This window comes from Paroedura picta, chromosome 2 (assembly GCF_049243985.1).
Source record: "Paroedura picta isolate Pp20150507F chromosome 2, Ppicta_v3.0, whole genome shotgun sequence".
Classification (NCBI taxonomy): Eukaryota; Metazoa; Chordata; class Lepidosauria; order Squamata; family Gekkonidae; genus Paroedura; species Paroedura picta.
In genome coordinates this window covers 38332717-38358423 of record NC_135370.1, presented here as the reverse complement: position 1 = coordinate 38358423, position 25707 = coordinate 38332717, and the positions used below count along the sequence as shown (strand labels likewise).

Below are 25707 nucleotides of genomic sequence, written 5' to 3'. Positions count from 1 at the left end.
TAATAACAATGTATAATCACACATGTTCTGGGAGGTGAAATGATAAGGACGATGTACCTGCCCAGAGTTGTGTGAATAAATTATATTGATTCCTTATGAGACTTAAATAGGTCTAACTGCCTGTGGGCTTGTAGCAAACCGCACAGTATAACACTATGTGTCTGTGTGTCGTGGTTTTCCATTCTTCTCATCTCTAAAGAAATATACCCACAGAATTCCTCTATGGCATTCATAAGTCACTTCCTTCGTTGCAGAAGGTAAATGAAAATCTCTTCTTCTCCCTTGCTTGCAAGTTTTGGAGCTTCTACGTTCCTGCCAATTTTTTTTTTTTTAACCAGTTGGGACAGCCCAGGCAAATTCAACCTCGTCAGATCTTGGAAGCTAAACAAGGTCGGCTCTGGCTAGTATTTGGAGGGAAGACCTCCAAGGTTACTGGAGTCATGAGGCAGGAGATGGCAAATCACCTCTGAATGTCTCTTGCCTTGGAAACCATAGGGGGTTGCTCAGGGTCAGCTGTGACTTGGCAGCAAAACAAACAAATCTCCAATTAAAGAGTCAGGCGCATACTAATTCCGTGGTTCAGACATTCGTTCTTGAAAGAAAACTAACAGGCAGAACCAACCCTCAAAGAGGCCTTGTGTTTGACATTCTGGAAGTCAAGCCAAGTCAATTGTATTGACCGTCATAGGCCAATAAATTACAAAATACAAATTGTACAGGTAAAACGCAATGACGATAATAGCAAACAAAATATAAAGGCTAAATACAAGATAAAAGGACACACCATAGAGAGCTGGTAACCTGGATAAGTATAAACTGTTAACCTACCAGTGTAAGTAGGTGGTTATATATTAACAATCCAGTTCTTTCTAAGTCTAGAACAGCCTTTCTCAATTTTTTTTACTGTTGAGAAACCTTTAAACATTCTTCAGGCTTTGAGGAACCCCAGAAGTGGCTCAATTGTGCAGAGTATGGCTGTGAAGCATAACTGTGTACATGCCCACCCAGAGCCCCTCCCCTTCCCACCCCCTCCAGGCCCATCATTGGCCATTTTGGAAGGAGGAGGCAGGTCGACATGACCTTATATGGTTATGTTGTTGTTATCCGTTCAATCGTGTCCGACCCTCGGCGATTCTATAGGAAAGTCTCCACCATGCGCCCCTGTCTCTGACTGCTTCTTTTAGTTGGTTCATGGTCATCCCTGTATCGGCTTTGATCGTGTCGAGCCCCCGGATCCTTTGGTGACCACGTTTCCTTTTGCCGCTGGCCATGCCGAGCATTAATGATTTTTCTAGTGAGTTTGATCACATGATGTGTCCAAAGTAAGTGAATCTTAGCTATAATATCTTCCCTTCTAATGACATAGTTGGTTTGCAACTCATATGGTCATAAAGGTAAAGTTATCCCCTGTGCAAGCACCGGGTCATGTCTGACCCTTGGGGTGACACCCTCTAGCGTTTTCATGGCAGACTCAATACGGGGTGGTTTGCCAGTGCCTTCCCCAGTTGTTACCATTTACCCCCCAGCAAGCTGGGTACTCATTTTACCCACCTCGGAAGGATGGAAGGCTAAGTCAACCTTGAGCCGGTTGCTGGGATCGAACTCCCAGCCTCATGCACAGAGCTTCAGACTGCATGTCTGCTGCCTTACCACTCTGTGCCACAAGAGGCTCATTTCATATGGTCATATCACCCGATAAATGTTTACAAATTTAAAAAGTACATGAAAAATGAATTAACTCCCACCCATTCAGGAAACCCTTCCGGGGCCATCAGGAAACCCCAGGGGTTTCAGAAAACCCTGATTGAGAATGCCTGAGAAGTCCCTCATTCTACCTCTTCTGGGAACCTTCTCACCAGAGATACTGGGGATTATACCGGGAACCTCTGCTGTTGAGCTATGGGCAGTTACAGTGCTTCCTCTGCACCTTTCAGACACTGCTAAGGTCTAGACTGGAGTAATAACCTGTGGAATTTAGAATCCTTTTTGGGAGGGAAATTGATTTAATCTTTTTCATCTGCCCTACTTTGCATCAAAGACTTGTTCTTGAAACACGGATTTAGTCCTCTTGTGTTTAATACTGGCAGCCTTCAAATATTCCTCAACTTTATAACCCAAAAGTAAACTGACGTCTTGCGGTGAACTTAATGAATTTGCACTCTATTCAAACAAATCCGATTTAACGTAACATTTTAAGAATAGCTTTATTTAGAATATTTATAACGCACGTGCTGAAGTTCTTTATTTGGTTCCGCCAAGACAAAGGGGAGCGGAGAAGTACAGCTCACTGCTGCATTTCAGATGAGAAATGGGCTTTAGAATTCCTTTCTAGCACTTTGCATACCATTATTATTCAGACAGAGCCTCTTATGGCGCAGAATGATAAGGCAGCAGACATGCAGTCTGATGGCTCTGCCCATGAGGCTTGGAGTTCAATCCCTTCCTTTTAGGAGGCAAGCCAAAACATTTCTCTATACCCAGATTTTAAATAAGGGGATCTCTTCCTTCCTTCCTTCCTTCCTTCCTTCCTTCCTTCCTTCCTTCCTTCCTTCCTTCCTTCCTTCCTTCCTTCCTTCCTTCCTTCCTTCCTCCCTCCCTCCCTCCCTCCCTCCCTCCTTCCTTCCTTCCTTCCTTCCTTCCTTCCTTCCTTCCTTCCTCCCTCCCTCCCTCCCTCCCTCCTTCCTTCCTTCCTTCCTTCCTTCCTTCCTTTTGCCAGACAGCTTATACCGTTTTGGTGCCTGAGCTTGTTTTTACTGACTTCATTTTTTTTAATTGCTTGTTGTGATTGTTTTATTGTTTCCGCAGCGAGTTGCCTCGGGCACATTCTGCAGAAGTGACGCACACCTTTCCTCAATAAAATAAGTAAATATGTACGTATCACCCTTTCATCCTGGAAGTGGTCCAAAGGCAATTTAGCATAAATTTAAAACTCAGAAAATACACTGTATTCATAAAATGGGAAATGAGGGCCTGCCAGAAGAGGAGCTATTCATTTTCTTGAGAAGCAGAGAGAAAAATGAACAGAAGCACATGAATAGCATACATCATTTTTCAGCAGTCACTTTGCAGCAGGGACTGCTAAGAATTTACCAGGGACTCCCTGCAAAACGTCTCTGACCCTCCTTCCACACACCACCAAGACCCAGCCAAAGCCTCGTACCAGAGTAGGGTGGTCAGCAGGCCTGGGGGGAAAACATCCTATCCATTTAATAGAGGCTTAATGTGTAGAAATGGGCATCTGAAGCCTTTTGTGGCACGTGTCCAGAGGAGGGCAACAAAGATGGTGAGGGGTTTGGAGATCAAGACATATGAAGAAAGGTTGGGGGAGCTTGGTCTGTTTAGTCTAGAGAGGAGACGACTGAGAGGGGATCTGGTAACCATCTTCAAGTATTTAAAAGGGTGCCATATGGAAGATGGAGCAGAATTGTTCTCTCTTGCCCCAGACCAGAACGAATGGGATGAAATTAATTGAAAAGAGATTCCATCTAAACATCCGGAAGACGTTCCTGACAGTTAGAGCGGTTCCTCAGTGGAACAGGCTTCCTCGGAAGGTGGTGGGTTCTCCATCTTTGGAAATTTTTAAACAGAGGCTGGATAGCCATCTGACGGAGAGGCTGATTCTGTGAAGCTTCCAGGGGATGGCAGGTTACAGTAGATGAGCAATTGGGATTTGAGTATCCTGCATAGTGCAGGGGGTTGGATTAGATGACACATGAGGTCCCTTGCAACTCTATGATTCTATGATTCTGTGGGGGCAAAGAACATCACCTGGGCTGATTCTGCACTTACTTTGTTTTTTCTGTTGTGGATCCTGCTGAATTCAGATCTATTTGAACTCGGGTCTTCATTTTCCCTCCACCCCACCCAATTGAAACAGAGAATGTTCTGCGCTCGATTGGGGGTATAGGGTTGGGTGCTTCCACGGCCATTCATACCTAAAGCACTCAGCGTTGCGCCGTGGGGGGGGGAAGGTGCGGGCACCAGCGTGCTGGCGGGTGCACACACGCAGGCGCAGAGCTCTGCACCTGTGTGTGTGTGTGTGCCCACCAGCGTGCTGACACCCACGCTTCCCCCCCCCTGCAGCACAGCGTTGGCTGCTTTGTGCGCAAATGGCCGCTTTGGACACCAAAGTGCCCAACCCTAATTGGGGAAGCTCAAAACAGAGGGGGGAGCCAAGCACAGCAGGAGCCTCTTTTCGTGAATGGGGGGTGGGGGTGGGGAGAATTGGAGACAGAAGAGGAGGGGGGAATAACAAATCCCCTTCAAGTAATTCCTTAGGTTTTCCAGCCCCCCAGAGGCAGCATTTCATGGACATCAGTGGGCTGCCATGAGAGGGGAGACAGAGAGCTCCATTTTGATACTGGAAAACTTAATCTGGTGGCAACCCAACATTCAGTGTCGGTAGCGACACTGCGCAGCAAAAGCTAGGTTGCATATGTGGAGGAGAATCAGGTGTTTGTGTGTCACTTGTTCAAGTTCCTATTGTGTCAGTTTTCTTTCTAGGTTGACGTTTATGCCTTTGCCAACGTTTCAGTAAGACTTTAATTACAAGTGACAGTCTGTTGTCTTAATGGCAAGATGTATAGAAACAGGGCTTTCATGCCAGGATTGCCTTCTGAGAAATGAAAGTGGGGGAGAGTTCGATGCAGGCAATTGTTCTAGTTATTTTTATCCTTTTTCTTGCTCCCAAAACGGCAACCACACAAGCTGTTAAAACAGTCTTTACGAACATATTTGCCCCGCCAGTTTTTGAGGCAAAGCAGAAAGAATCCTAATAGGTTCCGTTTATTTTTAAAGCAAGGTCAGATTCGTGTGACTCGAGATGAGCTGATTTGGCTGTCATTCTTTTCATTTGGATTTTTTTTTCCCTTTACATTATTGCAATTAACTTTCATTTGCTTCCTTTCCTTGGCATTGTTGACTTCTGTCTTGATACAGTTTGTACACAACTGGCACACACACAAAATGGCTTACATTTCCGGAGTTTCCGGAGCGGCTTAAGGAGGCGGTGGTCTTCCCGCTACTGATAAAAACATCGCTGGATCCATGGGACCCGACCAACTACCTCCCGGTTGCGCATTTAGCATTCCTGGGAAAGATAGTTGAAAGGGACGCAGTGGACCAGATCCTGGCGTTCCTGGAAGAAACTTCAGCGCTCGATCCATACCAGTCTGGCTTCCATCCTGGCCACGGGGTGGAGACGGTGCTGGTTGCCCTGAAGGATGATCTCCGTCGCCAGCTGGATTGAGGCGGCTCTGCTGTGTTAGTTCTTTTAGATCTGTCGGCAGCATTTGATGTGGTCAACCACGAACTACTAGCATGCTGCCACGCCAGGATAAGGGATAAGGGCCATAGCATTACGCTGGATATGCTCCTTCCTCCTAATCTGGACCCAGAGGGTGGCGTTGGGGGATGAGCTATTGAGCTCGTTTGGGCTCCCCTGTGGAGTACCACAGGGCTCAGTGCTTTCCCCCACACTTTTCAACATCTTCATACGCCCTCTGGCCCAGCTGGTCAGGAGTTATGGCTTGGGTTGCCATCAGTATGCTGATGACACCCAGCTGTATCTCCTGATGGACAGCCTCTCTGATTCCCCGCGGATCCATTTGACAGATATTTCGAAGCCATAGCTGGATGGCTCGAGCAGAGTTGTCTGAAACTTAACCCTGCCAAGATGGAGGTCCTGTGGTTTGGGGGGACGGGAGCAGACCAGGAAGCACGATTGCCCACCTTGGCCGGGACACAACTGACCATCGCACCCCAGGCAAGGAATTTGGGGGTGACTTTGGATGCCTCGTTAACACTGGAGGCCCAGGTCAAGAAGGTAGCGGGCCAGGCTTTTCTCCATCTTCGCCAGGCCCGGCTACTAGCGCCCTACCTTCTCCTGACCACCTAGCCACCGTGATCCATGCGACGGTCATCTCCAGAATAGATTTCTGTAACTCACTCTACGCGGGCCTTCCCCTGCGCCTGATCCAGAAATTACAGCTGGTACAAAATGCAGCTGCTAGGGTCCTCACAGGAACAGCTCGGAGGGCCCATGTCCAGCATTGGCTACTTATTGCTAGCTGGATCAAGTTCAAGGTTTTGGTTTTAACCTTTAAGGCCCTCTGCAGTCTGGGTCCCACATACTTGAGGGACCGCCTGGTGCCTTATGCCCCCCGCAGGGCGTTACGCTTGGCGGGGACTAATTTATTGGTGGTTCCTGACCCCCGGGAGACTCATCTGGCCTCGATCAGGGCCAGGGCCTTTTTGGTCCTGGCCCCCGCCTGGTAGAATGAGCTCCCGGAGGAGCTGCGGGCCCTGCGGGATTTGCCATCCTTCCGCAGGGCCTGCAAAATGGAGCTCTTCCGCCAGGCTTATGGTTGAGGCTGGCGCTTCCCCTTTTTTCATCGCCCCCCCCCCTCTACATCAGCAGTGACCCCTGGTTCCCTGGATAGTTCCGCCGCCATCAGGTGGGGTGGGTTGGGGACTGGTTTTAGGGGTTTGATGTATTAAGGGTTTGATGGGTTTTTTACACGTTGTTACCCGCCGCAAGCCTCAGGGGAGCAGTGGGTTAGAAATCTAATAATAATAATAATAATAATAATAATAATAATAATAATAATAATAATAATAATAATATAACAGGAAAAAAAACATGGTAAGGGGGGATAAAGCCTCACATTTCTCACATGGAAGAACCGATACCAAAATGGAGATATTCAAATAAACCAAGCCACGTTCTAAATTTAGCCTCTTCTCTATTTGTGACTCCAGGAAGTGTGGTGAATTGTTCACTTTCCTGATCTGTGTTATCAACATATGTGGAGAAATGTGTGAGAGAAAAGTAGACAGGGGAAATGACTCTGGGACTCAGGGAAAGATGGAGAGAGAGATAACAGCTACAGGAAGGGACTCAGCAGAGAAGAAAAAGAGAGAGTGAGTTCAAAAGAGCGTTCACGACTTTCGAGCAGATTTGTTAATAGAAACTTTTATATATTATTCCAGCCTGACTCTCAATTCATTACTCTCCCACTTGAAACAATCTGATTGTCCTGAAAAGGACCGCCTGAAATTTCCATCCCAGCCCAAATCTGTAACATTACAACTGACAGATCTGTAGCCTGAACTCAACAAGCTCTTTCGATGGGCCTCATATCTCTTCCAACAGCATGAATATTAAACTAATATAGAATAGGGGGTGTGCATTTGGTAGGTTTGAGCCAAAAAAATATAGCCCAAAATTACCTTACTGGTATTTCTTGGCTATTTTTTTGGCCAAATATCTGAAATGGGTGCCCCCACAAAATCCTGAAAATATTCAGAATTTTTCAGGAAGGCTAGGTAGTCAAAATTAAAAGGCAATGGATTGTGGTCCCTTTAAATGCATTCCAGCTAAACTCACCTGTTGCAGAAGGTGTTCCTTTTAAAATGCCTTTGGAGTTCAATCATGGCTTGCAAAAGGCATATTAAAGGGACCGTGTTCCCTTTAAATGCCTTTTAATGCCTTCCTTTGAACCCAATGTAGAGTGGGGGCACAATCTTTGGGGGCCCATAGAATTGGATGCCTGGTCCAATCTGTTTGGAAATTGGTGGATTTTTTTAGGATAGGCACCAGCAGCTATATGGGGCTCTACCTCAAGACATGCCCCCTCAGACCTCAGATACACCTGGATCGATTCTCCATTATATAGTATGGGGATTACTGACTATACTGGCCCCTATAGGGAATAATGAGGCCATAAAAATGGGTTTCTCAAATATTTTCCAAATTCTAATTCCTTACCAATACTGGGATTTGGGAATATCAGGAAATACCAATGTTTGCAGGATCAGTATACCTGAACTTGAAAAATACCTTGCATACCCCTGATACAGAACAGATATAAATCATCCGTGTAGATCAATTGTTCTCAACCTGGGGGCCGGGGGACCCCTTTGGGGGTCGAATGACCCTTTCACAGGGGTTGCGGCAGGGCAAGCAGCTTGGCCAGGGGGGCACCATCCACACAACAGCCTTGTGGGGTAGATCGAAATAGAGCATTCGTCTGTTTGGAGCAGCGGAGAATGAGATCAGCGTGCTGGGACAAGAGGTAGAAATGAACTGAGAAAACCCAGGAAAAAAAACAGTTTATATACAATCATGAACCATGGATCTTCACTCCAGTGGTCAGTTTCGGTTTAATTTCTGTAAAAGAACACTTGCATAATTTTATGGTTGGGGGTCACCACCACATGAGGAACAGTATTAAAGGGTCGCGGCATTAGGAAGGTTGAGAACCACTGATTTAGACCATCCCAATCCCCTCCCAGCTGTAAGTCTGAAACAGCCCAGTTGTAATTACCCGAAGTCCACTGGGAGCTATTGTGGGCAACCTCTTTGCCTACATTGTTCTGTTCTGAACAACCACTTCCATGGGGGGAAATGGACATATGGGCTGGATCTAAGAGAAGTTCATTAATAGCATAACATACTTAGGGTCATCTTCCTTGGGCATTTCCAAAGAACCGTCAAAAGACAACTTAATGTAGCACCTGGCACAGAAGTGAAATCCCAAATAACAAAAACAAATGTACAGCCTGCTGTTTTCTATACATCAGTAACCCATCTTAATTTCTTGCTGTCCGAAGACACACCATCCGTCACAACACCCTAGCCTAGAGCGAATATGGATTAATGATCACATATGCAAACAGGCTCATTATTCAAAGCATTTATACCTCCATAGTACTCCTCAGACATAAATGCTCTGCGAACCAAAATAAAACCTTTGGCGAACGTTATTTGTATCCAATTTATCCAGTTCTGCTGCCTCCATGCTATTGGGAATTTTGTCCATGTGTGTGTTGTTAGTTGCGAAGTCGTATCCGACCCATTGCGACCTCGTGGACAATGATCCTCCAGGCCTTCCTGTCCTCTACCATTCCCCGGAGTCCATTTAAGTTCACACCCACTGCTTCAGGGACTCCATCCAGCCACCTCATTCTCTGTCGTCCCCTTCTTCTTTTGCCCTCGATCGCTCCCAGCATTAGGCCTTTCTCCAGGGAGTCCTTCCTTCTCATGAGGTGGCCAAAGTATTTGTGTTTCATCTCCAAGATCTGGCCTTCTAAGGAGCAGTCAGGGCTGATCTCCTCTAGGACTGACCGGTTTGTTTGCCTTGCAGTCCAGGGGACTCGCAAGAGTCTTCTCCAGCACCAGAGTTCAAAAGCCTCAATTCTTTGACGCTCGGCCTTCCTTATGGTCCAACTTTCAGAGCCATACATTGCAACTGGGAAGACCATGTGTGTAAGAGATTCCTATCCATCATCACCACCACCCCAGTCGTTCTCTCGATAATTATTCGTCATTTTGATACGCTCTGAGAAATGGACCAAACTGCAAATTGTTAGTAGACTGGATATGCATTAGAATTGATGCAAGGCTGCTAAAATTCTCTATGTATATTTCAGTGCACACAGATCCTTTGCAGTATAGCAAAGATGTTCAGAAAGATTTTGCAGTATAGCAAGATGTTCAGAAATCCTGAAAATAAACGAGAATCCTGAAATCCTGAAAATAAACGAGAATTAGAGGTTAATCTGGGGAATTCATGCACAGTGGCTAAACGCAGATCACCTATTCCTTTACACCATAATTCCTGGCTTCAATGACTCATCCTGAGAGTCTTGCAAGACAGAAATGGTGCCACTACAGTGAGCATTAGTCATGCACACCCATGCACAAAGGTTCACATAATCACAGCTGAAATGTTCTCACTAATGAAAGGAATTTCTCTCAAGTCTCCTTGATCTTTCACAGCCTAATCCTAGGTATATTTATTCGTACATCAGTCCTGCTTTATTCAAAGGGGGGGGGGGAGCTTACTTCCAGATAAATGTGTGCAGGATAAGCAACTTTAATATTATGAGCTAGCATTAATGGTCAGCATGACATGGTATCTCATTTCTGACCGTGGCCTGTACCAAGCGTTACACAGGAAATGTTCCTAAGCATAAACTATTTCAGAGTGTTCCAGTTGCAGTAATATTGTAATTTAAGCTTCGGTAAGATTCTAAAGATGGCTATGCATTATCTCAGCAGTTTGTCTCGGGGACTCGCTTCTCTTCATTTTGTTCTGTTCTATGGTCAGCCAACACCACGTTATGGGGCAGAGAATTCATACGCATGGAATGTGTGAAGTGGTTCGGCAGTGAAATTGAGAGGGGACATTTAGGGGACGTTATTCCGATCTTCAAAAAAGGGAGGAAGGATGACCCGGGAAACTACAGACCAGTGAGTCTGACCTCTGTTGTGGGGAAGATAATGGAGCAGATATTAAAGGGAGCGATCTGCAAACATCTGGAGGACAATTTGGTGATCCAAGGAAGTCAGCATGGATTTGTCTCCAACAGGTCCTGCCAGACCAACCTGGTTTCCTTTTTTGACCAAGTAACAGGTTTGCTGGATCATGGAAATTCGGTTGATGTCGTTTACTTGGATTTTAGTAAAGCTTTTGACAAGGTTCCCCATGATGTTCTGATGGATAAGTTGAAGGACTGCAATCTGGATTTTCAGATAGTTAAGTGGATAGGGAATTGGTTAGAGAACCGCACTCAAAGAGTTGTTGTCAATGGTGTTTCATCAGACTGGAGAGAGGTGAGTAGCGGGGTACCTCAGGGCTTGGTGCTCGGCCCGGTACTTTTTAACATATTTATTAATGATCTAGATGAGGGGGTGGAGGGACTACTCATCAAGTTTGCAGATGACACCAAATTGGGAGGACTGGCAAATACTCCGGAAGATAGAGACAGAGTTCAACGAGATCTGAACACAATGGAAAAATGGGCAAATGAGAACAAGATGCAATTTAATAAAGATAAATGTAAAGTTCTGCATCTGGGTCAGAAAAATGAAAAGCATGCCTACTGGATGGGGGATACGCTTCTAGGTAACACTGTGTGTGAACGAGACCTTGGGGTACTTGTGGACTGTAAACTAAACATGAGCAGGCAGTGTGATGCAGCGGTAAAAAAGGCAAATGCCATTTTGGGCTGTATCAACAGGGGCATCACATCAAAATCACAAGATGTCATAGTCCCATTGTATACGGCACTGGTCAGACCACACCTGGAGTACTGTGTGCAGTTCTGGAGGCCTCACTTCAAGAAGGATGTAGATAAAATTGAAAGGGTACAGAGGAGAGCGACAAAGATGATCTGGGGCCAAGGGACCAAGCCCTATGAAGATAGGTTGAGGGACTTGGGAATGTTCAGCCTGGAGAAAAGGAGGCTGAGAGGGGACATGATAGCCCTCTTTAAGTATTTGAAAGGTTGTCACTTGGAGGAGGGCAGGATGCTGTTTCTGCTGGCTGCAGAGGAGAGGACACGCAGTAATGGGTTTAAACTTCAAGTACAACGATATAGGCTAGATATCAGGAAAAAGTTTTTCACAGTCAGAGTAGTTCAGCAGTGGAATAGGCTGCCTAAGGAGGTGGTGAGCTCCCCCTCACTGGCAGTCTTCAAGCAAAGGTTGGATACACACTTTTCTTGGATGCTTTAGGATGCTTTGGGCTGATCCTGCGTTGAGCAGGGGGTTGGACTAGATGGCCTGTATGGCCCCTTCCAACTCTATGATTCTGTGATTCTATGATTCTATGATTCTATGATAGCCCTCTTTAAGTATTTGAAAGGTTGTCACTTGGAGGAGGGCAGGATGCTGTTTCCGTTGGCTGCAGAGGAAAGGACACGCAGTAATGGGTTTAAACTTCAAGTACAACGATATAGGCTAGATATCAGGAAAAAGTTTTTCACAGTCAGAGTAGTTCAGCAGTGGAATAGGCTGCCTAAGGAGGTGGTGAGCTCCCCCTCGCTGACAGTCTTCAAGCAAAGGTTAGATACACACTTTTCTTGGATGCTTTAGGATGCTTTGGGCTGATCCTGCGTTGAGCAGGGGGTTGGACTAGATGGCCTGTATGGCCCCTTCCAACTCTATGATTCTGTGATTCTATGAGATGAGTGGCAGGAGATGAAGCAGAAGGTGACAATTCTAATGACTGGAAGAGGTTGGGCATCTTCATGGCTAGGAAGAAGGGGAAAAGTGGATCTGTGTTGGGGCAGGGGCATCCTTTCCAGCTGTGAAGGAGAACACGCCAGCCCGTGGATGACCTAACACCTCTGGATTGGAGGGTCTGGATGTGGCAGGCTAGAGACCTGAAGCATAGTACCTGGAAGTCCCTGGAGCACACGTGAGATTGAAGACTGAAAAGGGGAGCAGTTCCTTTGTTTTCCCTGCTTCCTTCTGGTTTTCAAGCTTGGCTCCCTCTTGGCTGGGAAATTCCCAGGAGTGTGTGCTTGGGCTTGAAGGACGATGGGAGAAATGATGTGAAAGGGTGAAGCAGATGCGCCGCGGCAGGCAGATCAGATGCGACCCCGATAGCGAGTAATTTAATGTATTTCTGTTTATTTTTCGCTGGTTTACCTTGATATTGACCTTTGCAATATCCTGGGTTTCTGCCATGCAGAAATAAAGTGGAGAATGTATTAATGTATTATATACACTGGAGTATTGTACTGCATAGCATTCATTAATGCTAATGGAGACTGGGAAAGCATCGGAAGAGTAAATGACGGCTTTCAGGTTGATCCTGTGGCTGACAGCTCAGAGGGAAGCCCCACTCAATTCAGTGGGGTTTACTCCCTAATAAGCAAACCCAGGAACGAATGCCTGGGTCCATCCCAGGAGTAGCATTTTTCAAATCCTTTTGGGCTGTCATGGGGGAGGGTAAGTGAGTGGTGCTCCATGCAACCACAGTGTCCTTTTGTCGCAAGTGCTCCATTGGATCCTAGCTTTGATTTTCAGCTGGTGAAAGTCTTAAGTTCACCAAAAGGCCTCACTGAAACGCCCCAGGCTGAATGTCGCATCGTGTTATGTATTATATATATGGAACACAAGGGGTAAAATGTCTCAAAAGATCTCTTTCCACAAGACAGCATGTATCCTTTAGTGCAGGAGTAGTCAACCTGTGGTCGTCCAGATGTTCATGGGCTACAATCCCCATGAGCCCCTGCCAGCATTTGCTGGCAGGGGCTCATGGGAATTGTAGTCCATGAACATCTGGACGACCACAGGTTGACTACCCCTGCTTTAGTGCCATCTAATCATGAGCTAATTAATAATAATTGTGTGCCGTCCAATTTCAGACTGACTCATGGTGACCCCAAATAAGAGAGGAGCAGAGGTGGCTTGCCATTGCCTTCCTCCCCATAGCAACCCCAGTCTCCCTTGGTGGTCTCCTGCCCAAGTACTGGCCATGGCCAACCCTAATTTTCAACCTTTTCAACCTCTGATGAGATCGGTCTAGTCAGGGCAATTCAGGCAGCGAATTTGCTAATTAGCAGCTTACAAAATAGATTTTACCGTTTTAATATGTAACCAAGTGGGAAAAAATAACAGGTTTGATTCCCCACCCCCACCCCCTCCTTAGGTTTCACCATCAAGGTACTGGCAGATTTGATTCCAGAAGCCCTATAGATCAGCTTAGATATAAACATGTTCAGGCCTGTGTTTGCGGGGGAAAGGGTGTAGTGGTTAAGATAAGCAGCTTCTAATTTGACAAGCCAGGTTTGATTCCCTGCTTCTCCTCTACCTGCAGCCAACTGGGTGACCTTGGACTCATCACAGTCCTGATAGTGCTGTTCTCACAGAGCAATCCTATCAGAGACTCTCTCAGTCTCACCTCCCTCACAGGGTGTCTGTTGTGGGGAGAGGATGGGAAGGGGAGACTCCTTTGGGCAGTGAAAAGCAGGGTATAAGAGGAAGAGTTGGTTTTTATATGCTGCTGCAGCTTCATGTATATACCCTGAACTAAAAACTTAGAGCTGTTTCCGTCACAATTACCCCATTTGTGACAGAAAATGTGAGGAAATATAATTGTTTAATGTGTGACTGTTATTTCTGCACATTTTCTGGGGAACTAAATAACATGGTTACCCATGACAACTCAAAAGATTTTTGTATGATTGCTTTATTCCTTCCTCCCTTCAAGGAACTGAGACCAATTTACGCTGTCTTCTGTTCTTCTAGTTAACACACAACACCCCTGTCAGTTCAGGATGTGTGAGAGACTGACTGGCCCAAGGTCACCTGAGGAGTTTCATTGCTGAATGGGGATTTGAAAAAGAGGTCCCTTGATCCCCTGCTCCATATTGCTGTCATTTTTAAATAGGGCATCTTCCATGCAAGGCACCTTGCAAACTAACAGAAAGAAACATTAATGTCGCCGACAGAAAGGAACAGGAAAGGAAGAAGCAAGAGAAAAGGGCTACAAGACAATATAGATTCAGTCTAAAATATGGAACCCATTAGAAAGACCACCGATTCACAAACACGGAATGTTTGGTAATGGATTAAACAGAATATTAGACCGAAAGCTCAAAACTATTCCCCATCCATCACCAGGGAGTAGGTCAATATTGTAAATCTTTTCCCTGAAAAGTATTGTGTATTTTCTTCTCATTTTACCATTACATATAAGAACACCAGTCTCCTAGAAATACCCTCTTGCAAATGATGAGTATTCCCATGCCTGCAGTTTGTTTCCATTGTTGCGTGTGTGTGTGCGTGTGTGCGTGTCGCTCCTGGTGATAAGTATCACTTGCTAGCTAAGAACCACTTACACTATGTTAATTCAGTGGAGAACAGCAGGATTACTAAAGTGTAAATGCTTAGGGAATCAACAGCCCTCTCTCTGCATGTCAAGAATAGCACTGTAAATGAAGTGACCAGTTACGTGTATTTTTACCAGAGAGGTTGTTGATTTGTTTTTCTTTTCTTTTTTTTAAGTTTATTAGTAATTTTATTAGTAACTAGGCTTCAAAGCCCGCTCAAAAGACATGGCGGGCCTGCTCTGAGGCCCGCAGGGAAGCCTCCCCGGCCGCCCCCCTCCCCCTCCCTGCCAAGTGCTTCGTGCCTTCCAATTGGCCCCTCACCCAAATGGCTGGAATTCTTGTCAGTCTGGGTGAGGGGCCAATTGGAAGGTGCTTTGCGCCTACCGTTTGGCCCCTCACCCGGACTGGCTCCGCCCCTTTCTCCGCCCACTTACTCCTTAATGATTTGTGAATAGGGAAGATACATTTCCAAGTTAACAGCAATCTTGTATTCCAATTTTACAGGTTTAAACTTCCAGTACCACTTTATACAACTGATTGTAAAATTTTCACACACTGATACGTGTATTATTGATTAGCATATTCTCTCTAAATTAGAACAGAAGAATCAAAGGTTTTTATATCCTGCTTTTCTCTGCCTCATGGAGTCTCAAAGCAGCTTACAATTGCTTTCCCCTCCCCCTTCCTGGAGGAATAGAGAATCAACCCAGTTCTTCTAAATTAGAGGTGTAGTGGCTACTTGTGAAAAGGACCAAAACTCGTTTACTTCAATTTTTTAATTTTTTATTTCTTTAAATTTTTGAACTCCCCTCTCCCAGACCAGACTTGGGTGGTGGACAGCGTGTATGCAGAAATCCAGTTTAATCAGCCAGAAGTATAAAAGCCAGAACCTTGGGTGGGAAGCAACACAGGCCCATCTGATGTTAATATAGACGTTAACTATTTTACTGATCTTGACCATTGGCCTGGTGGAAGAGCTCCGTTTTACAGCCCCTGTGTAGGAACTGTTTTCTGGGAGTTCATTCCATCAGGCAGAGAAGGCCCTGGCTCTGGCTGAGGCCAGTTGAATTTCTTTGGGGCCGGGGACCACTAGCCTATTCGTATTGGCAGAACCCAAGGTTTTTTTGGTGACATATTCAGGCCAAGACTGGTTTGGTGGAGTTTTATGGAATTATGATGATTTTGAAAAGGAGACTTCTTTTACGTCAGCAAAATGGCTTACCACTAAAAATAATTGGGCCTCTGGCCATTCCTCACCGTCTGGCTCTCTCGCTTTCGTCTGCTGCCTTCTCACACTCCTTACACTCTGCATGCCTGCTTGAGATGGCGAAAGAGAGCAAAGTGCATTACACGCCACTCTCTTCCCCCTGTCAATCAAGCCAGGCAGTCAATCCCCTTTCTCCATGATTTAAAGGGCCCGCGGTGCCAGCTAATTATTTTTTTTTAAGTTCTCCATTGAAACACCTATGCATCTAATCATAGATGCACAGTGCTTTTTATAATGCCACCCCTTATGGAATCACGAGTCTGGAATCTTTTTTAAAAATTAATCTCATTCCTGTTTAAACTGTGGAGAATTTTTTTTTGCGTTGCCTACGCAATTGAAAGCCAATTCGTTGCTCCAGGCAGTTTGCTTAAAAAAAAATGTCCCCGGGAGAGAGAGGTGGGTTCGAGGGCAGTACATTGAAGGCTGAGATGGTGCTTCTTTGCCTCCACACATTTCCTTAGAGTGTGGTTTGCCCCTGTAGCTCGTGCTTTTTAGGCTGGGGAATCCACTTTATGCGATTCCCCAGCTAGTGCTACCGGTTGGATGTAGCTACCGGTTTGCTGCTTGGATGCTGGATGTAGGCAATGTCGTGCAAACCCCCCCAAATATGGTATCTTCACAAGGTAAGCATTTCACTATATTTATTGGGTGCGGAATGGCCCTTAGAGTTCTGATGCATGAAACATAGTAAAATATGAAAGCACAATAAAGCACGAAAGTCTGACAAAAGAAGTAAATAGGCCTCCTCAACAACAAATTAATTTATGGTCTTTCAGACCAAACTGTAAAGATACATTTAAAATATAAGTAAATGGCAAGAAATGTGTTTACAGGAATATATTAAAACCAACTGTATAAAACCTATCGTTGAAACACCGTGTGCAAAGTAACGAGTCAGTTAGATCGGAGGAGATACTTTCTGTCCTATATATATACTACACAATTTAATAGGAGCAGCACAGGGCTTAGCATGTGGAGAGTTGTTTGACAATTTCATTGTTAAATAGGGTTTTAACTTTATCAAGTGAGGAAAGACTGGCTGTATTAAATTGCCTCTGATGGTGTTATAAATAGGACAGTGTAATAATACACGTTCTAGCGTTTCTGTCTGGCCTCCATAGATTTCATGAGGCCACTACAGTAGGAATCAGCCCGATGTGTCACAAGCATAAAAAATGTAGAAATACATGCAGAGGGAATAATTCTGTAGTCTTTTTAATTTTGATTTAAAGATGATCTAGAACACACATTATTAAATAAATTGAAATTCGTGTTCTAAATAATTCTGTGGTTAACCATTAAAGGTTAAATACTGAGAACAAAACACAAATTTAAAATGAGACTGCACGATAATAATACCTAGATAGCCTGTGCCCACCTTTTCAAATAATGGGGGGGGGGGGGAGAGATGCCTGCCTTGCATTTGACTCTTCTGACCTGATAAGAAAATTTCTTAGTGGCATTTATAAAATAGAGCTTTGGCCATCTGTCTATGCATTTTCATTAGTTTTCATTCATGCCCATCTCTAGTATGAAGTGCACTGATTTCACACCTGTCCGGCTGTCTTTAATAAGGTCATTTGTCTGAGCAGTGTATTCCAAGACCAAGATGTAAAATTCCCCATCTCACTCTATAAATGTAAATCAGTGGCTCTCAACCTTCCTAATGTCGCGATCCTTTAATATAATTCTTCATGTTGTGGTGACCCCCAACCATAAAATTATGCAAGCGTTCTTTCACAGAAGTTAAATAGAAACTGACCAATGGCGTGAAGACCCATTGTTCATGATTGTATATAAATTGGTTTCCCCCCCCGGGTTTCTCAGTTCAGTTCTGCCTCTTGTCCCACCATGCCGATCTCTCTCTTTTCCACTGCTCCAGACAGATGAACACTCTATCTCGATCTACCCCACAAGGTTTTCGTGTGGATGATGCCCCCCCTGCCAAGCTGCTTGCCCTGTTGTGACCCCTCTGAAAGGTTCATTCGACCCCCAAAGGGGTCCCGACCCTCAAGCTGAGAACCACTGATGTAAATGTTTATTTTTAAAAAGAGTGATTTGCATGCCAAAATGCTACAGTGGATATTTTACTTTGTTTATTATACTAGTCTAGTTTCGAAGGTGCTACTTATTCTTTGCTACAGATGCTAATTTGGACTTTTTAATATTCTACTTAAGAGCACTAACTTTTATTTAAGAGCATCCTCTTCACAGGAATTTTAAACTACTTGCATTTTAACAGCCTTGTGATTTTGTGACACAGTTTTTGACTGGGGTCACCAGCTCTTGGTTGGGAAATACCTTTGGGGTGGAGCTGGGAGTGGGCAGGATTTGGGGAGGAGGAGGAAGAAGAGTTGGTTTTTATACCCTGCTTTTCATGCCCAGAGGAGTTTTGAAGTGGCTAACAATCACCTTCCCTTCCTCTTCCTACAACAGACACCATATGAGGTAGGAGGGGCTGAGAGAGCTCTGAGAAGTCTGCTCTGTAAGAACAGCTCTGTGACTAGTCCAGGGTCATCCAACTGGCTGCATGTGGAGAATCAAACCCGGCTCTCCAGATTAGAGGCCACTGCCCTTAAGCACTAGAGCAAACTGGCTCTCCTCCATGGAGTATGATGCTATGGAATCAACTCCAAGGCAGCCATTTTCTCCAGGGGAACTGATCTCTTTCACCAAGAGATGAGCTATAATTCCAGGGGATCCCCAGGTAGCTGGGATCATGTCAGGGATGGTCATCTGAACCTTAAAAGTTAACACTTGACTTCTAATCCCTAGCTTCCGACTTAAATGTCCATGTATCACCAAATTAGTAGTCAGTAGCAAAGCGATCTTGTTGACCTTTGTGTGGATGTGTTGTTTGTCCGGCTTCTGTGATGACACTTTAGATTTTCTTGGCTTCAGGGATCCCCCCGAGGAGAAGAGTTGCAGGAATAAATGTGACAGGATATTCGTTCAGCTAGGGTTCTCATTTTCTGTAGAAGATTTATTGATTTGAATTCATCATCCCGGCTAAGGAACAGAAGAAAGTAATGAAGTATATAATGGAGAAAACAACTTTTTAAAAGAAATTTCTTCAGAAAATCATTAGTTGTCTTTCTCCTTTGGTGCTCTCTAAAAAACAAAACAAAAAATGGTTAATTTTGTCATCTCAGTCGTGAAACAAATGTTTAACAATTGCTGTGTAATTTCTGCAATTTGGGTGGCTTTTCCACCTATGTTCTTATTCCATTCAAGCAAGAAATAATATATTTATTGCCAATTCTTAAAATCTCTATCAACAATTGAGTCTTCCCAGTGCCTGCCCCCCAAGGATCTGTTAATAATAAATAGTAAATTAAGTTGAAGAGGGATGTAGACAAACTGGAGCGTGTCCAGAGGAGAGCAACAAAGCTGGTGAGGGTTTTGGAGACCAAGACATATGAAGATAGGTTGGGGGAGCTTGGTCTATTTAGCCTGGAGAGGAGACGACTGAGAGGGGATCTGATAACTATCTTCAAGTATTTAAAAGGGTGCCATATGGAGGATGGAGTAGAATTGTTCTCTTTTGCCCCAGAGGGACAGACCAGAACGAATGGGATGAAATTAATTCAAAAGAAATTCCATCTAAACATCCAGAATTAGTTCCTGACAGAGCAGTTTCTCAGTGGAACAGGCTTCCTCAGGAGGTGGTGGGTTCTCCATCTTTGGAAATTATTAAACAGAGGCTGGGTAGCCATCTGATGGAGAGGCTGATTCTGTGAAGGCTTAAGGCTGTGGATGAGCAATAGGGTGGTGAGTGTCCTGCATAATGCAGGGGGTTGGACTAGATGACCCAGGAGATACCTTCCAACTCTTATTCTATGATTCTACAATGACCTGTGACTAGAATATTTAAAGAACTGTCTTCTTCAGCATATCCCTGCCTAACAGTTCAGATGGGCAAGACTATGATTCTATGTCTGTGATTACTGCTTTGACCAAAAAGGGAAATAATCCACATTCCATAGACCATATTTTCAACAGTCGATAATTATTTTATTTATATGTTTCATTGTTGAAGAGATTAGATACCATTTCTTAGACAGTCTACTGTGAGGTAGGTGGGGCTGAGGAAAGATCTAAGAGAACTCTGTGAGAACAGCTCTATGAGAACTGTGACTAGCCCAAGGTTATCCAACTGCATGTGGAGGAGGAATGGGGAATCAAAACCAGTTCTCCAGATTAGAGCCCACCACTCTTAACCACTGCACCAGGCTGGCTTGGACCCCATTTTTAAAAGAACAGTATTGTAAAAGAGTATCCGTGAGGGTTAATGCAGGGTTTTGTTTTACGTGAACATTGTGGAGAGAGGAAGAGAAAGTACATCTAGGACTAGTAGAATTCATTGCCATCTACGAGAGAGATAGAACTGAAAATAATAGATCTAGTCTGATTAAAAATACTCATGGTCATATATCACGAGGCCCATTCCAGGATCAGGGAGCTGTGTTTATTAGGGTTTCAGAAGAGAAATATTTCCTGAAGAATAAACATACATTAGCTCAGATTTGTAGCGGTTGCCTCTTTTTTCCTCCCCCTCTCCATAGTGACAGCATTACTCAAACGAAAGAAGGCAAACTAGACAATTCATTTTATAGGAGAGGAAGTCAGAGGACAAGAGTTCCAGTGGATATTTTTGTACTGTGTGCAGAAGGCCCAGAATGAGTAACAACACTTATATACTCTATATGTCTTAATCCAGTTTCTGGGGCTGAATGCTCCGCATCCCACAGTCTCTTCCGAATGTTAGGTTCAGTTTAACAACAATAATCAACCTGTAACCTATAGCCAATATAGTTATGAACTCCATCTTTGAAAATATTTGGACACTGAGCCTGTGTAGATTTGCAAGCTCCAGATTAGGAAATACCTGTAGATTTGGGGGGGCCTGAAGAGGGCAGAATTTGGGGAGGGACTTCAATGGGGGCATAATGCCATAGAGTCCACCTTCCAAAACAGCCATTTTCTGCAGGTGAACTGATCTCTGTTGCCAGGAAATCAGCTGTAATCCTAGGAAATATCCAGCTACCACCTGCAGACAGGCGACCCTACACCTGGGGAAGAATGGGGGATGAGGAAGTGAGGGAGCTCGGTAGGGAAGTGAGGTCATAGAAGCCACCTGCTGAAGCTGCCATTTTCTCCAGGGAAACTGATCTCTGCTATCAAAACCAGTTTGGTGTAGTGGTTAGGAGTGTGGGCTTGTAATCTGGCGAGCAGGGTTTGATTCCGTGCTCCCCCACATGCAACCAGGTGACCTTGGGCTCGCCATGGCTGATAAAAGCCGTTCTGACCAAGCAGTAACATCAGGGCTCTCTCAGCCCCACCTCCCTCACAAGGTGCCTGTGGTGGGGAAAGGAAAGGGATGTGATTGTAAGCCCCTTTGAGACTCCTTAAGGCAGCCTTCCTCAAATGTTTTACTTTTGAGAAACCCATGAAATATTCTTCAGGCTTCAAGAACCCCTAGCAGTGGTATGATTGTATAGAACGGTGGTCCCCAACCACTGGGCTGCGGCCTGGTGTCGAGCCGCGAAGGCCCTGGCATGGGGCCGCAGCTCCCTGCCTCCGCAGGGCTGGGCCGCGCATGCAAGTTTGCGCTATGCGTACCCACAAATGCACATGTGCGGCACTCCCACGCATGTCCACATGCACAGCTGGGTCGTGCATGTGCATGTGTGGCACTTCCGGGACCCGGCTGCGCCTGTGCCGCGGGAGTGCCGCGCATGTGCGGCCGGGCGATTGCCATTTCCGCTGCCGCCGGTCCGCAGCCTGAAAAAGGTTGCGGACCACTGGTATAGAATATGGTTGGGAAGCATAGCTGGGTACATGCCCATCTGGGGCCCCTTCCCGGCCCATCATTGGCCATTGGTGAGGTAGGTTGATATGACCTGATACAATATGAGGATTTTTGCTATATATTCCCTGTCATGTAAGGAGATCATACTCTGAGGAAGAGTGCTTGCACTCGAAAGTTCACGCCCTGAATAAATCTTTGTTGGTCTTAAAGGTGCTACTGAACTCTGATTTTATTATGACCATATATTGTCATAGCTCCCAATAAATGTTTAACAAATTTAAAATATTTATTAAATATTAACTCCCACCCATTTGGGGAATCCTCCCGGGGCCATCAAGAGAAAGCCTGCCTTAAGGTAAAGAAAAGAAAGGTATAAAAACCAGCTCTTTCCCCTACCTTGTGGTTGGTAAACTGTGTGGTCGATTCATTCATGCCAGAGGTCTATGTTTGCTTCGGTAGCCAAGCCATACTCAGCATCCCCTGGGGGGAAATGAGGGGCAGTGCTTTGACCGGCATGCTTACTATCATGTTTGTCCCTGGCTCATGCCATTACGTGATTAACAGACCAATTAAAAGAACTCTCAGCATCTTTAATCTGCTAATTGTGCGTACTGAAAAGATTTTAAGATGATGGTGGAAAGGGTATGATGGGGCAGCCCTGGCATGGGGAAATGACTTTCCATTGGGTAGTTGCGCTAAGAAATCCTTCAGGCCGGAGTAAGAACTCCATGCCGACAACTGTGCTGATGTGACTTGGGCCTTAAAAACCCCGGCCTGATGCTCTTGCTTGCAGACGAAATCAATTACCAAAAGGTCCAGGTTTTGGATAACTCTCTTGATCTCTTGGGTCTGCAGCACTAGCCAAGAATGTTATGAAACGACTTTTATGAAATACATTTTTCATCCAAGCCGCATGTGGGGGAAACTACAGCGCATTTTTGCTTTCCCAGACGAAACGAACCAAAGGCTCATAGATAAGCTGGGCTCGTTTTGCACTGAGCTAACATGTCTCTGCAAATTGGGATAAAATCCACAGGTTGGATCCTGCCAGCTTTTCCATGCAGTCATCCCATTCCCTTTCCTTTCACAGTTCCTGTCCCACATAGCTTTTGGGTGTGCAGATCTTATGATCCTCAGAGTAGCCTCTCTCCTCAATCAGGATTCTTTCCTCAATGTTTCACCAATGGAAAAGCTGGTTGGGCCCAGCCCAGTATGTAGAGCAAAAAGAATGGGAATTCAAGACAGAAAAATTGCACACATAAGATTCTGTTTGTGCAGTTAGATTGCATGTTATGATGCCAGAAAAAGAGGAAATATCAAATACATGGATGGGAGGAATATTTGACTACAGGCTGGTGCAAATATTAAGCTAAATATGGTTAAGAGGTCAGGAACTTGACATGTGCTCTTCCTTTTCTGCCCAGCATTCGTGTTATGGTTGCAACAACTGCAGTTATCAGGTCCAGGGTGGAGACTTTGGGAGGTGGAGCCTTGAGAAGGTAGGGTTTGGGGTTAGACCTCAACAGTGTTTAACGCCATAGCATCCACATTCCAAAGTGGTCAGGTAAACTGATCTGTATTGTCTAGCGATCAATTGTAATCCCAGGAGATCTCCAGTCACCACCTGGAGTTTGGCAACCCTAGCAACAGCACTGGCCAGGATTACCTTTTATTTAGGAAAGAACTGTGGGACTCAGGTGGGCCAGAGAAGTAAGGAATGCACTAGCTCACAGCACAATAATGCTAGATCACTAGCATAACTCTCTGCATATGCACATCCACGTGGCCTGCAGTAGCCATTTCATTTGTAGTTACAGAAGGAGATGTTTGCATTGTTCATTAATGTTTAGAATTTCTGTAGCAGTTCCAAACACATGAAGTGTCTGATGTATCTATACTTGTTTATGAGGTCCAAATGTAGTCACTTGAATCGGATTGTCAGCTCTGTGTAAGGAAATACCTGGAGACTTTGGGGGTATAGCCAGGAGTGGGTCGGATTTGGGGAGGGGAGGAATATCAGTCTTGTATAATGCTATTGAGCCCACCCACCAAAGCAGCCATTTTCTCTAGGGGAATGGATCTCCTTAGTCTGGAGATGACTTGCAATTCCAGGGGGACCCCCCTAGTCCCACCTAGGGACTGGCATCTCTACACTTTTACAAACTGGGCTTTTTGTCCCCTTCCAAAATTAAGGTTGCAAATAAGGGTGAAATATGAGAATATTGGACCTATATCCTGTCATTGTGCTTGCAAAGTCTTAGGTGTCTCTCCTGCCTGAAGAGTCTTCTTCTAACTTGCCTAGTTCTTCAGAAGGACTCTTTTCATCAGAGCAGCACTCCATAAACTCCAGGGAAGCTCCACATTTTGCTGAGCAGAGTGGTCGGATACACGTCCAGGATTCTGGGTTGTTGTTTGTGCACCAACCCAGTTTGCTCAAGAGCTGAAATTCTCACCGTCTGTGGTAGAACAAAGGCTTCCTAAAAGGAAATGTGCAGATCCACATGGGGTTGCATAAGCTTTACGGTAACCCAGGTTTGTTTGGTGTTTGTTTGTTTTGTGTGTTTGTGACATCAGAAAACAGTTCAGGGAACAGGGCCTTGACTAAGATCATCTACTTACTTTACAGCAGAAGTTCCTTGGTCATTCTCTTAGCCTCTTTAATGGACTTGCAGCTTCCTCTCTCCTGCTAGTTCAAAATGCCTCTGAAACCTGCTCCTTGGGGACCCCCAAAGAAAGGATTTGAGGGGAATTTCAGGATGCCGTGGAAGCATGAAAGTAGGGTTATTAGGTCCCCCTTGGCAGGGAGTGTTGGAATATGCAAGATCTGTAGTGTGCATGATTGAAGAAAATATCAAGAGTCTCCTACAGGGGGCATTGGAAGAGATGTGTATTTAGCATAGTTAGATTAGCAACTTCCTGATATTTTTCAAATAGTCTCCTGATTGCTTCATTCGGAGCCTTCCTGCTCGAATACAGTTCCTTCCTGCTTGCCTCCACAACAGACAGAATGAGCAGAAAGAACAACAGTTAGACAGACAGGTAGGACTTTCTCTCCTCTCTCTTTCCACCGTTGTTTCTCTTCTAAATACAACCGTGTTGTTCTTTTAAGCAGCTTGGTGCTCAACAATTCCTTTACTTATTTAAACCCTGCCAACAGGGGATAGGGTGTGTGTGGAGTTGCCAGATCCAGGTTGGGAAACTTCTGGAGATTTGTAGATGAAGCCTGGGGAGAACAGGAGCCTCAGTGGGATACAGTGACATAGAACCCACACCCCAGAGCCTCCATTTCTCCAAGGAAACTGATGTCTGTAGACTGGACATGAGCTGGAATTCTGGGGGATCCTCAGATCCCACCTTCAGGCTGGTATCCATTCATGAAAGTCATGCTGAGGCACATGCAATTGGCATTCATTCATGAAGTTTATTTACTGGGACGTCTAAAAGGCACAGGTAACTGAAAGCAACAATGAGGGTTACAGGAGATAACAACCAATTTAAGCAGTACAGATAGAATGGAGCCAACAGATAAACAGAGAAGGAAAGAAACCCAGATTGAGGGCCCTTTTTAAAAGGATGTGAAATACTTTGAATATAATTGACCTTGCAGATTTGGAAGGTGAGGGAACTATTAAAGCTGAAACATTTTACGTTAGAGTGGAATCGCACACTGGGGCATAGGGGGTATAATCAAAACACGCTTGCCAGCTGAAATGCTGGCTTTCTAAATTACGTTATTCCTAATGCACATTGCTCTTTGTGAAGACGTGCCAAAGGATGTGAATATTACTCAGATTGGAAAACTGTAATAGCATTTAAAACATTTATAACACATTTGTAGGCTGCCCCCCCAAATCCAGCGGCTGTCATAAAGAGCTCACTTCATTATTTATTTTGAACTGTGCAAAAGTATTGGTGCTGGAGGTAAGCAGATACGGCAAGAAGTATCTCCCACTATGCTCAGCCAAGACAGACTGGCCGCACTCAGCCAGCCCATAAACCA

General features: G+C 45.0%; 1 protein-coding gene across 11 annotated transcripts in view; it reads left to right on the top strand.

Annotated features, from left to right (window-relative positions):
• The window catches only part of B3GALT1 (beta-1,3-galactosyltransferase 1), a 504258-nt gene that overhangs the window by 423070 nt on the left and 55481 nt on the right, over positions 1-25707 (top strand). Inside the window, exon 3 of one of the 11 annotated variants that reach the window (XM_077319826.1) lies at positions 23132-23206. The exons of 9 other annotated variants lie outside the window; for them this stretch is intronic. The gene's annotated coding sequence lies outside the window, so the exon portion shown is untranslated. Of the gene's footprint in view, positions 1-2805; positions 2871-23131; positions 23207-25707 lie in introns of all 11 variants that reach the window. One more of the 11 variants, XM_077319825.1, reaches the window with a different exon arrangement.